General features: G+C 34.6%; 1 protein-coding gene and 1 non-coding gene across 11 annotated transcripts in view; both read left to right on the top strand.

Moving 5' to 3' along the window:
- Positions 1–14,604, top strand: part of ROBO1 (roundabout guidance receptor 1) — a 1,119,036-nt gene that overhangs the window by 813,173 nt on the left and 291,259 nt on the right. The window lies entirely within an intron of this gene.
- On the top strand, positions 4,527–4,633 carry LOC116634241. The gene has a single exon (XR_004299920.1). It is a non-coding gene; the product is annotated as a U6 spliceosomal RNA (small nuclear RNA).

The raw sequence follows: 14,604 nt of genomic DNA, 5'->3' as shown, positions 1-14,604 counted from the left end.
TGTTCCTTGTTTAAAAGTGTGCAAGCGAACTGTCACAAATTTTGCATGTAAACATGCCCATTTGTATTCTGCCACTTATAGCCTTTTTCTTTTTATACTTATGTCCTGAAAATTCTGACTTTTTAAAGGTGGACTTATTTGGAGAACAAAATCCTAGTATTTTAGAGACATTCCATTTGGGACATTTATTATACTACAGAGAATCTCTCATTTCAAAATGACCCGTATTTCACTTAATGTTTACAAAAACTGTTCATTTACCTGACATAAGGGGCTAATCAAACTGCTTAAATACATTCCTGGCTGTTTGGAAGCTTTTTAAGCACCATAGAGAGAGTACTTAGCAAAGGAAATTGTGTTTATGTATGTGGAATATCGCCACTGAAATTCTGAACAGACCCAGAGGAAGAGGAAGATTGAATTTTAATATTCAAGCTAACATAACTTATTTCTACTTTATATTTAACTTAGTGGGATAAATTGGTCCTTAGTAAAACCGTATTATAGAATACAATCTAAGTTGCTCTTTTTTTTTTTTTTTTTTTGAGGAAGAAGTTGAGGTCGAAGGCCATGTTAATTATCGTAATAACCAGTACTTCTGAGTATGTGCTATGTGCCAAACACTATTTTACATTTATGAATTTACTTAATCCTCACAAAAACTCAGTGAAGTAGGTATTGTTATTACCTTTACTTTTTAGATGAAATCAAGGCCTAGGTAGTTTAAATAACTTTGCCCATGCTCATAATCCTTATGCTATTTTGCTTCTCACACTTAATGAGACTTCTTAATCATGAGAGTCTTAATCATGAATGTGAAACTTAAGACAAATACATTTTCTACACAAGGCAATTACCTTCTCACATAATAATGCAAAAGCACGATATACATTGACTTCGTCTCGTAAAATGTGGCAGTCAGTAGGTTCTAAAATGTACCATTTTCAGTTTATTTTTTTCTATTTGTTTTCGTAATCTGTAGTTATAGACAAGAACCAGTAAAATGTTAAGTTTTACATGCAAATCCTTTTCACACATGAAAATCTTATATTTTTATTCTGCCACAGTCAACTGGTTTGATATCTATTAATTTTGCATTCAGGGTTAAGCTGTGGCTTTGATATCTATGCATTATTGAGAAAGTAAACTATTACAAGATTAGTGTACTTCAAAATCTGCTCCCCAAATAAAACTTGAAATGGGCTAAAGGAGGAGGTAAATTGATAGTTGGTTAGTGTTCTTTCTTTTGTCTTTATTGTTTTTTATTTATTTTACTTATTTTTATTTACTTATTTATTTTTATTATTTATTATTTTTAATAAGGTTAAGAAATTTAACCTATACCTTCCTCAGTTTATTGTGACATATAAAGATAAAGTGACTTTTTCAGTTAGAGAAAGACAAATACCATATGATTCCACTCAGTGGAATTTAAGAAAGAAAACAGATGAAAAAAAAAAAAAAAGAGAGAGGGAAGCAAACCAGAAACCAGATCTTACTTATAGAGAACAAACTGAGGGTTGCTGGAGGGGAGGTATGTAGAAGGGGGGATGGGTTAAAAGGATGATGGATATTAAGGAGGGCACTTGTTGTGATGAGCACTGGGTGTTATATGTAAGTGATGAATCACTAAATTCTACTCCTGAAATTAATATTATGCTGTATGTTAACTAACTGGAATTTAAATAAAAACTTGAAAAAAAAAGATACAGTGACTTTGAGTAAAGAAACCATTCCTAATGTGACCCCTTAAAAGAATATGTCTGTTATGTCCAGGAGAGATCAATACGTGGGATCTTCTGACGTGGTATAGGTAATCTTTTAAAGCCTAGATACTGACAAGGCAATCCACTAAGTAAATAGCTGGGAAGCAGTAAAGCTTGAGTTGGCTTACATTGTGAACACATCCTGCTTCCCTTTCTCTTGTATTGATGAGATTGTTCTTGTGATGTGTTCAGCTTTCTGTTAGGGTCCTTTACTTTGGTTCTACTTAATTTATACTTAAACTTGTTGTTTTATGTTGTCGAAGTCAACATGTAATTGTTCAACTTAAAAAATGGGAGTTGCTCACCTCTGGCTCATAAGTTTCAGTGATGTGAAAGTCCCAGTATTTCAGGGTGACCTTGCACTACCTGACATAGAAAATGTGTGAATCCCCCTGCTCGGAGGATGCACAGAAGCTTCACTTCTGAGGACTCATTTGGGGCCTCTTGAAGCTCAGGTGACCATGATCTCCTGAGGTCAGTATAATAGCCAGTGAGAAAACCAAACATAAATTGATAGCATTGAGTGACATAAAAAGGGCAGTAGTCACAGTTTCCTTTGATGTGATAGTTTCAGAGATAACATGTGGCCAGTGTATCATTGACTTTTTCACTGAAATTGCTCAAGTATTTCTAAGTATATGAAGAATCATGTCAATGTGGTAATGTTCCTCTGCTCCTGAAAGAACCAGAAGAAATGATGGGTAAATGGTTGCAGAAACATGTGGTGGAGAATTAGGTGTACATCCACAAATTAGGACAATTGCCAGATACTTTCTATTTTCATATCTGAATATTTTAGGGTGGTAGGCTCAGGATCCCTGAGCATTCTTTTCTGCCTCAGGTTTCCTAAAAGTATGAAGGATGTATAGGTGTATTGTACCCAACTTCACAGTTATACTCTCTGGCACCTGAGAAGACAAATGACAATCAGCAGTCTGAACTTGTAAAGTTCAAGAAAGAAAGCCAGGATCTAATGGAGCCAATGTTTTATTTCTTTTGGCTGCCCTATCACAGACTACCTGGTGATTTTTTTTTTTTATACCCTGAAGAGTAAGCTGACACTGAATTAAGAAAGATTGCTGCAAATTTATATGAAACAAAACCCAGAAATTGTCAAGTAAGGGATAATGGTTTATCTTTAATTGTCAAAAGCATCAAATTTATAGCTAATTTTAGTTCTCTAAATTGAACCATATTTAATAACCAAGAAGTTACCATATTTTCCATGCTAGAACTTTTTCTGGTTAATAACTTTTCCAAGCTGTTCTTCCATCATTGGTTTTCACACATTTCTCTCATCACTTTTAATATTCTACCTCTTTTATGGACCATAGGCATTCCAAAATATTTACATATTTCTCTTTGCAAAATGGGGTTTTCACTGATTTCTTTTCCATTTATAGATGTAAATGTCATTAACATAATCTAACCTTATATATCATAGGAGAAGGAATAAATTAGAATTATTTTATAATTTTTTTCTATAAATGGTTTACCACATATATGTGTTCTTTTCATAGTTGTGTAAAAATCTGCTACCAACAGACTTTGGTGCTCACAATGTGATGCCTTAAAATTTAATTTATTATCACATATTACTCAACATCAGTTAATGTGTGCTGAAAACCCATGGGTGGAATAGAATAGTACACACTGTGCTGTGTACCTAAAGAAATATAACAATCACAGAACAATTCCAGGCTCCGTCTTGTGGTAGCTTCTGCTCTTTAACAACATTAGTAAGAACTCACATAGGAAAGGATAAAAAGAAGGAAGATATTTTTGAATGGAAGCTGAGGGTTGGGGTTAAAAAAAAAAACAAAAAACAGTTACTTCCTTTTTGCTTGTTTTCTTGTTTGGATTCTTTGAATTAGAATTGTTAATAGGCCAGATGAATCAGATGAATCTCTCTAAGAGGAATCCTTCAAAGCTGAGTGAAGGATATGTCCCTAGAGGAATTATCTTACTGGGACATGATCTGAGTTTATGCCAAAGGCCTGCTTAAAGGTTCAGGATGACTAAGGACTTCTTCAGACTGGAGTTTTAACAGTCTTTCCTTAAACATGTTTGCTTTTTTTCTTTATTGCAGCTGAAGAATGATGATGGAAATTCAGATTTTATAAAGTTAATCATATTTCTAGGTATAAAACAAGTTAATTGACCACCCTCAACAAATTACATTTATACTTAATACGACATCAAAGGCAAAATAAACAGCCTAAATTTGTGTAATTCAGCTTAAGCTTTTCTTACTTGAGACACTATTATTCTAAGAGGTAATACCCTTTTTGATACAGAATATTTCAGATTTCCTTTTAAAAGAGAAATTCTGACTATTGACATTATCGTTATTGATTGAGATATGAATATTTAATAATGCAGCCTCAGAACTCAAGGTGAACATTTTCAATTTTAGATTTTTTAACTGGTTTGCTAATGCTTAAGTCATTCTACTCGAGATACCCTTATATAATAAAGTTAACAGTGGAGACTTTCTTGTTCTGACTAGTTCAAAGAAGATGGATATGAATAAACTTTTATTTGTACATCTGTCTTTTTTCTTTTTCTTTTTCTTTTTTTCCAAAAAGTGAATACCTGAACCCATCCAGTAATGTCTGTTCAGGCTCTGAATAATCTGGACAATAACTCCCGGAAACTACCCTATTTAACTAGACTGGAAATTGTGGCGCCAGTTGTAATAATCCCATACCCCTTCGTAGTCACAACTGTTATAAGACAGATATATAAGGAAATTAGATAGTGCTCACTTTGGCAGCACATATATTAAAACTGGAATGATACAGAGAAGATTAGCATGGCCCCTGCCTAAGGATGATACACAAATTCGTGAAGCATTCCATATTTTACTTTTCTCTGATATCCATGGGTGGGGAGACAGACTCTCTAAGTGAAGTAACCCACCCAATTCAACACCCATCCCCAATTCCTCCTTCAAAAAAAAAAAAAAAGAGAGCGAGATTAGATAAACAATATTATAGATCCAATTCTAAACTTTTAGATCACTTTGCCAAAAGAATGATCTGAATATATTCCCACTTGATGTTCTACAAATTAAGGTTTTCCCTTAGACAAATATTTAAAAGCATACTTTGGATATATTCTAAATTTTACTTTAGTAATTAAACTTCGTATGTCAAGGGTTACACTGTAGAAAAATATTTTTTAAAAATCTGTCAGAAATTAAATAAAGATATGGGAGGGAAAAGTAATCAGTCTGTATGTAGAAATATTGGAAATATGTTCTACCAGACAAAAACCAATACTAATCTGATCTATATTTTTCATTGTGGTTTTGCTTAGAAATAAGCATGAGGATTATGAAATTAATTTTAAATAGAAATTGAATACAAAAATCTTTGAGCCTTTGATAGAAGTGGGTTACAATCAAATCAGAAACACCTAATGCTATTTTTTTCTTTTTATCTTCCCCAAATTTTAAATATTTTTAGAATTGTGAAAATCCTTTAGAAAATTCTAGGTGTTTCTTATTATTTGGCACCTTTATAATTTTGAGTAAATCTGAATTTAGGCCACTGTCAGTTCTATATTTTTGAGCATTATGTTTCCAGGGGCGCAAAGTATAAAGGCCAATTTTGACTTTGTTAGAAGAGATGATAGTCTTTCATTTTTTTTTTTATTGTACCATGTGCAATGGTGGGACCCTTATTCTCTGTACCCCTTTTGTCCTTCCAGTTTGTCAATGTTTTGTTTGTCTTGTTTCAACCAAACATCCAGTAAAAATAATGAAAAAAGAGAACAGGCTTATTTGCAAGTTGTCTGTGTTGATCCTTTAAGAGAAGTATTTTCAGGTAGAACAGATGATTAATTTCACATTTTTTGTAAAAATTGCCATTTTAAACACTATGTATCTTATCTTTAACATGCATTTTCTCCATTTTTACCTAAGGTTTCAGTTAAGTTTAAATAAGTAACATTAAATGGATATTGGAAGCCATTGCACCTATTTCTAAGGTTAGTGTTAAAAAACCAAAAAAGTTACATCGAATAAAGACATTGATACATATTATTGATTCTTCTGGTCATTCATGGAGAATTGTAGTGTCCATGTAGAGAAAGAGTTATAGAGGATGAGGGCTTTTGGAGTTAAATAGTACGTCAAATGGACATGAGATAAATATGTATATTAAATACTACAGCTTTTCCGTCTGACTCTTAAGCCCTCCCCTTTTTAAAAAGATTTTATTTATTTCAGGGAGAGAGAGAGAGAGAAAATGAGGGGTGAAGGGGTAGAGGGAGAGGGAGAAGCAGACTCCCTTCTGAGCAGGGAGCCCGACTTGGGGCTGGATCCCAGGACCCCAAGATCATGACCTGAGCTGAAGGCAGACGCTTAACTGACTGAGCCACCCAGGTGCCCCACAGATATCTTTTAGATATCACCCTGCCCTGCCCCTTCTAACATTAAACTTTTCAACAAAATTTATTGCATGCGCTGAGTGAAGTGTTATTTGAAAAAAATAATGTAACTGTTACCTTTAAATGTGAATACATTTTCTTGTATTGTGAATGTTGACGTTAAAAATATTTGGTAAATTTCTGCACTTAGCATATCTTTTTCAATTTTTGATGCAAGTAGTTTATATCCTTTGTCATATTTGAAGAGTATGAAACTGTTGTTGGAAATTGTCAAGCACGATGTATGTTTCTAGCTTATTATATAGTCAGTTTGTACAAAATGAAATTTAAAAGTGAATAAATAAGGGACCACGCATTTAAAAATTTCAGCCATATGGGAGATTCCATTTTCTTACTGCCATTTGTTTCCTTTGAATTGGTAGTCACTTGTCCTTATAGAAGATGAAAATCACACCCTTGTCCTCATACTTTGATTACTGAATCTTAGTGCTCAATGAATGAATTGTTCTCACCACCAAACTCCGGGCCTGGAGCAGTTAAGTTTTCTTGGTCTTTAGCCTACAGAAATATGACCCTCTCTAGGAGTACTTCCCATCTGCACACATAAAAGAGCTCTGTCTTGAACCATTACAATAGCCAGATCTGCTTTCCTTTAAGAAAATTTTTGCAAATCAAGATAGCTTTTGTGATGTGTTCCTTTAATCTCTATTTGCTTCTCCCTATTCTTTTTATTTCAAAGTTTAATTAGGAATTCTAGCATTTCACAAGTTGAAAGAAATAAAGTATTTGACTAATATAAATCAGAACTCAACAAGGTAAGACTGAATACACCTGCAAATATCAATCTATTATTCCCTCCAACAGGACTGGAATTTATGACTATTTACCATGGAGAGATTCTATTTGAGGTTATTTTATCTTTCTAGTTAGTCTAAAATGAAGCAGTAGGATTTTAAATATACTTTGTAGGCTGTTTTCATAAATTATTTTTTTGCATTGTTTTAGAGTATTAGTTAATATTTAGGATCAAATCCTACTAAGTTGAGGTCTTCAGTATTGATCACTATAGAAAACAGCTGCTAGCGGCCCTCTTGTTTGGTCCATTGCTCAGTTGGCCCCAGCATGTACTTGTGAACAGTAGGGCCACAACTTTGTGTTTGGTTTCTATCTAGCTGAAGTGAGCCCTGCTTTCACTAAAACGGAACTCAGGATCTGATCATCACATTTCATATGCTATTGGTTACCTATTAAGCTGACTAGATAAATAAATGCATTTGATAATGGAGCCCTTTTTTACTCCCATTATTCCATAGTAGAAATCCTATGTATCCATCCTCGTTTGTTGGCTGAAGACTTAGTACTATAACTGATATAATTCTAAATATACATTTTAGTTTTCAAATAAAGGTAACTTTTTTCAGCTATGATATTTAAAAAATCTGTGCTTCTTTTCATATCCTATTTTCTGTCAAGTATATTCAATAGTGTAACATTTTGATGAGAAAAGGAGGAAATTTCTAGCAAAATTGCTTCTAGCAAATCTGTGTGTGATCATTTTCAAGGTTAATGAATGTGTTGAGGCAAACTTTTTAATGGCAATCTATGGTTTAATTTATTGTGACATGTAGCCTGCACTTCCTATGCCTTAAAAAGCACACACACATACACACACACACACACACACAACTCACTGTTTTCCATTTACGCTTGGATGCTTTACTAGTTAGCTAAAATTGATGTTATTATCACAAATATTTTCGCTTGTACAGGTTTCGAGAACAGGGAAGGAGGTTTAATGAAACAGAGGCTTAGACTCTGCTTAAACACCCTGCCTCCCATGCTAATCTCCTATTTACAATGATCCATTACGAATATTTAATGGTAGGCAGCATGCAGACCCAAATTAAAGAACATATGGGTACAGTTATCCTGGTTAAAATGGCCAACGTGCCTTGTATTGTGTATGGAAGATAACAGGACAGGTGGTAATCCATCTTCACAGAGTGGAGACAGCTGGTATTTTCCGTAAGCTGAAGCCGTCTTTTTCAATGTAGTCTCACCTCGCAGCTGATATGTCGCTTGTTAGTATAATTCAAAACACACATTGATGTTAAAAAGCATTCTGTTTTTCTGTCCACTACAAAAAGCACCTCATGAGCCAGGCATAAATCAAAACAAACAAAAAAAGCCATATATTTTAGTTTTTGAAATTGAAAAGTTTAAGCTTCAATTTAATTGTTTTTTAAATAGAAAATAAAGATTATCTTTAACTAGGCTCTCCTGTAAAATATTTTTCCTTTGAACTAGGTAAGAGAGAAATGGGAGTGTTTTCCATATTCTCCAAAATTATGAAGTTTTCAGGGAAAATCGTCAGTTCACACCATCAGGAGATATGTGTTAAAGTCATTTTTTTAAAAAAGTTATTTATCTCCTATCGTTTCTTACATTATTGAAAGAATTATTGGACATATATTGGAATCATAATAGTAAAATCTCTCAGTATCTGCTTGGAAATTGTTGTTTAACATTTTTGCTTGCTTCCTGTTATTCAGTGTAAAGAAGAAATCAAAGTCTGTTGGATTGTTGGCATATGAGAACTGGGGTTCCATGTTGCTTACAGTCCATTTCAGATTCCAATTACCCCTTTCAAATACTGTAAAAATTTTGACAGGGCTCCAATTGTAATGGCCATATCAATTGATTTAGTCTGTCTCAAAACTCCCGAAAGGCAAGCTCAGGTTAAAGGTCAGGTTACTGGTGCATGACTCTCTTACTCATTTTAGTAAGATCAGGATCAGCAGTTTCCAGGAGCACGGGGGGCATCATTTTAATCTCTCGGTCTCAGAATTGCAGAGTCAATATCACTAATACAGTACCTATCTGTAAAAGAGGTAAGGGTACTCACAAAATAACTGAACGAGATAGGATAGGGGGGTTCAGCACATGCCTTAAATTCTTCTTTATTTCAAGTGAATGCTCTTTTACTTATTCACTCCATTTCAGTTGAGTAAATTTTGTGGCTGGTGCTCTTGTACATCAGTTTCATAAAAAATTATGTAACTATGTTCTACAAAAGTAGACTTCAAACTACAAATGTAACTTTTTGTAATTATTTCCCAGAGATTGGATTTCAGAACTTCTCAAAGTATGGGTTTAATTATCTATTACTTCCTTTAAGTACTTTCATGTCTGTGGTTCTATGTTTTCTAACGGCCAACTTCTCCTTCTATTTACATGGTTTTGCAATCGTTGGCATTGTTTAGTGCAATGACAAACTGAATGATCTCTGACCTAACTTTCTCCCTGGGGTGTAATTCAAGGGTAGAACAGGAGTTCTCAAACTGTAGTGTGTATCCGATCACCTGGCTTGCTTGTTCAAACCTGGATTTCTGGGTCAGCAGATCTGAGTTAGCAGGGCTGGGATTGGGCCTGAGAATTTGCATTTCTGGCGAGTTCCCAGGTGTGGCTGATGAAGCTGGGCACAGGAGAGGACACACTGGGAAGTCAGCTCTGTAAAATACTTTTAAACGGTGCTTTCAGCCTATTTCAATTAGTTAACACCTTTCAAAACTACCGTCTCTACTGTAATGAAATTACACAGAGGAATACCTAGAATATTCGCTGTAGCATATGAGCAAACCATGTAAAAACATTTGCTTGGTGGATTTGAGAGGGGCATTTAGGGAAACCACTGGCGTTTCCTCCCACTTGTCATTTCTCTCTTCTCCCCATTTCTCTCTGTCCTAATTTTCTTCTTCCACAATGGAGTTTTTTTTTTTCAAGATGTCCTTAGTATTTGACTCTACTCAACTCTCTTATGAATTACCTAATGACATATCATATTCTCATTGATCCCTTCTAGGAGTTGAATCAGTTTTGGTTACTAGTGGGATTGGATAGTCAATTTTAGAGTTTTACTGAAAATGACCAGTAAAACCCCAAAATATAAACATGAAGCTTAAAATAATTCAAAGATTTATTTTAATTACAAAAACAATTTAAATTACAGGGATATAGATGGTAAGGCAGAAGGAAAATCTACTATGATCCATGCTTTTCCTCATAATGATGAATTATGGAACTCTGCATTTCAGGACGGGAAACCTGTGTTTCGAATGAGTATCTCTACTCATTCGTGTGCTTTTTAAGGCATAGGAAGTGCAGGCTACATGTCACAATAAATTAAACCATAGATTGCCATTAAAAAGTTTGCCTCAACACATTCATTAACCTTGAAATGAGTATCTCAGTGTAATTTTCTCCTGCTTCCTTGGGATAAACTCTACAAAAGTGCCATTCCTTAGGTGAATGTAGGTCCGATTTAAAGTAATCTTTTACTGAGGAGTAAAAAAAAGCTATAGAAATTTAAAACACACAGACACACAGAAACATATACATACATACACACATACCTCTTGACATTTGCACTATTATGTATATAAACAATAAATACGTGACACCTTTGAAATATATAAAATGGCATGAAATTTCAGTTTAATGAAGACTTTATTCTATAGGACCATGAAGAATCCTTTATAAATATATACACACTATTAATTGTCTAATACATTAAAGATGTGTAAATGTAGTATTACTCATTTGTTCTCTCTTCCAAAATAAAGAAGTCCTTTAATATTAAGTAGTATAGGGGCGCCTGGGTGGCTCAGTCAGTTAAGCATCTGACTCTTGATTTCTGCTCAGGTCATGATCTCATGGGTCCTGGGATCGAGTTCTACATCAGGTTCCTGGCTCAGCGGGGAGTCTCCTTCTTTCCTTCTCCTTCTCCCTCTGCCCCTCTGTATTCTTTTTCTCTCTCTCAAATAAATAAATAAATCTTTAAAAAAATATTAAGTAGTATAATAGTAAGGCTCAGGAGTATTTTGGTACCCATACTTTTTCTTAATGTCTTCATGAAATGCTACTATGGATGTCTAGCTTTATATTACTTAAATTTTGGAGCGTTTCAGGGTCATATAATTTTATTATTTTATTGTGACATCATCGACTTATATAGTTGAAAGTATTAGAATCAGTTTAGGATACCTAATGGTTAAGCATCAATAACTATTGATAGTTCTTACAATTACTTTATACATTATTTTAATTGCATAATGCTTGATGTTAAAATTAAGTAACGATTTACCAAAATATACTGGTGGTCTAAGAAAATGACTAGGTCTTTCTCTTGGAATTGCTCTTTTATCCTTGATATATCATTGATAAAAATGTCAAGTGAATACCTTCTTTCAAGAAAAAACAAAGGAAATGAGAATAGCAATTTATTAATTTTCAGTTTGATGATATATTGAGTTTATTAGAAATCCAGAATATTCACAGATAAATTCTTTTGCTGTCAGGAAATCCAATTATAAGGTTTCTTGGTGAACATGTAATTAGAGAAAAGGTGTTTGTTATTCTTAAGACACTTCATTGGGTTTAATATATATACCTTTTGGGGTGGCTCAGTCAGTTAAGGGTCCAACTCTTGATTTCAGCTCAGGTCATGATCTCAGAGTCGTGAGATCAAGCCCTGTGTTGGGCTCTGTGCTGGACATGGAGCCTGCTTAGGATTCTCTCTCTCCCTGCCTCCCTCCTCCCACCCCATTCCCACCCCTGCCCATGCATCTGCGCACACTCTCTCTCTAAAAATAAATAATATATGTACCTCTTATCTCCTAGGGGGATAATCTTTGGGTTTGCAACTCTTAGGCAAAACTTGTATCCAATTAACAGTATAGAACTCACATTGACTACATTTTTCTTTCTTTCTTTTTTTTTTTTTTTTTTAGTTTTTACTTATTTATTTAAGTAATCTCTACACCCAACGTGGGGCTCGAACTCACAACCACAAGAATAAGAGTTGCATGCTGTTCTGACGCAGCCAGCCAGGCACCCCACATTTTGCATTTTGAGCCAAGTAGATAGTTCTAAACAGCTTGGAACTTATAACTTAATCCTTTATAATAATAAATAATTATTATTTATGAAATATGAAAATGATTTTATATATAATTTTCAGTTTGATTTTCTGAACAATTTCGAAGTTAATGTGAATGTAGTTTTCTATTTAAGGAAGAATATATTTGTAATATATCTGGAGCCAACCGGAATTTGACTTCACAGGGCATTAGTGAAATCTAGGTAGAGATACTCATTCGAAACACAGGTTTCCTGTCCTGAAATGCAGAGTTCCATAATTCATCATTATGAGGAAAAGCATGGATCATAGTAGATTTTCCTTCTGCCTTACCATCTATATCCCTGTAATTTAAATTGTTTTTGTAATTAAAATAAATCTTTGAATTATTTTAAGCGTCATGTTTATATCTTGGGGTTTTACTGGTCATTTTCAGTAAAACTCTAAAATTGACTATTTATTTTAAAGATTTTATTTATTTAATTAATTGACAGAGAGAGAGAGAGAGACAGCGAGAGGGGGAACACAAGCAGGGAGAGTGGGAGAGAGAGAAGCAGGCTTCCCGCCGAGCAGGGAGCCTGATGCGGGGCTCGATCCCAGGACCCTGGGATCATGACCTGGGTCGAAGGCAGACGCTTAACCGACTGAGCCACCCAGGCGCCCCTAAAATTGACTTTTTAGAGTAGGGTATGGAATGCATCTTACATTTTTATTGTATCTATGTTGAAAGGCTGAGCAAAAAATCTGTTAGAAGGATTTTAGCAAGCTCTAGGGTGCAGATTCATGTTCAGTTCAACCCATGCATGCTTTTCACCTGTGGAATAGAAACTGTCCTTACCATGCTGCGGTGTGGACTTTCAGTGCCCACAGCTTCCTGGTACAGTGAAGCTTAAGGTTAACTAATGGCGTGAGCGAGGCGATAGTGTCTGACTTTCTGAAGCGGAGAGATTTGCACAGCATGTGATTCTAATGAGCTCAGACAGTGGTAAAGGAAAAAAGAACCACAATTAGTACCAAAGACAGTATTTTTTCTACTCGTGACCAGCATTTAATGTCTTCGTTTTAAACGGCAACTCAGACTTATTGGTAAACTCCAGTACATATGAGTCATCACTTACAAACCCTGTGTTTTGCAAACTTGCATATTTACCACACAGCACAAGTCTCTGAAGACAGTGATGTTCAGCAATTATTGTAGTTTCAAAACTGTGCCCTCTGGTCACCAGATATAGTTGGAAATAACTAGTTTTTTCGATAGCAGGTTATGTTGGTAAAAGTCAAATTTTCATTATAACTACATATAAATAAATTGAATAAGGAAGTATTCTGAATTTGATAATAGTTGCTGCATGGCATGACAATTTATTATTTTTTTTAAGATTTTATTTATTTATTTGACAGAGAGAGAGAGAGGTACAAGCAGGGGCAGTGGCAGGGGGAGAGGGAGAAGCAGGCTTCCCATTGAGCAGGGAGCCAGATGCAGGACTCTATCCAGGATCCTGGGATCATGACCTGAGCCGAAGGCAGATACCCAACCGAGTGAGCCACCCAGGCACCCCAACAATTTATTATTTATTTTCATTATTATTACTATTGCAGCATGGCATGATAATTTAAACAGAAATGAGATAGACATTAATTTTTGCTGAAAATTAATTTAGTTATAAATATCTTTCTTCACTGATGCACTCTTTAGTTGATGCAAACGAGCTAAAATTCGTGGTCTCATAAAATTTTAAAGAAAAAAGTTTTAAACTATTTCAGTTTTTATAAAATCTGTTATTTTAGAATCTCTTATTCCATTTTATTCTCATTATAGTCTCATTAAAGTGACCCAAAGTCACTGTCTTTGGGTGGCATGTACCTTTATTTATGAAACAAAATCAAAATGCTTTGAAATTGTAACTTTTATTCCTTTTCAGTGAAGAGAACTGTTCACTTTTTTTTAAAAAAGCTCTTACTATTATGATTTAAAAATGGGGTTTCTTTCTTTTTCAATGTTTTCTCTGTATCTACTTTCCCCCACCCAATACCCAGGTCATAAAATAAAAGCCATGTACTGGGACCTGATATTATTTCTACGGATCATGAACTTTTAACTGTCACACGTGTCATGAATTGACTGCAGAAGTGAAGGAATGAAAGAGAATAGTATGAATTTTATCAGACTGTTGTGGCTCACAAGTGCAAATTTGTTTTTCTTCTCTTTTTTCTACTCTGTGTGGATTGCTCTCCCTTGTCTGTTAATGTAACTAGGACTGTCACATATGGTTGTGTAGTTTGTTCTTTCTGTGAAAGATAAATCCAGCCAAGGGAGCAAACAGAGGCTATAGTCCAACTGACTCCCTACTCTCTAAGCCAAGTTTGTAAGGCTGGGTCTCCAAGAGGGCCTCTTTTCTAATCTTCACAAATCTACTACTATGAAGTAAATGAAATCTTAAATCCTTTTATAAGGTTCTTTGTACAATTGCTGTATCCTCCTTTGTCACTCTGCTAGGTTCACACATTCATACTTTTTTCAGAGGT

Source organism: Phoca vitulina, unplaced genomic scaffold (genome assembly GCF_004348235.1).
Source record: "Phoca vitulina isolate PV1807 unplaced genomic scaffold, GSC_HSeal_1.0 scaffold8, whole genome shotgun sequence".
Classification (NCBI taxonomy): domain Eukaryota; kingdom Metazoa; phylum Chordata; class Mammalia; order Carnivora; family Phocidae; genus Phoca; species Phoca vitulina.
Note: the sequence above shows the minus strand (reverse complement) of the source record. Positions and strands in the feature narration are given on the sequence as shown.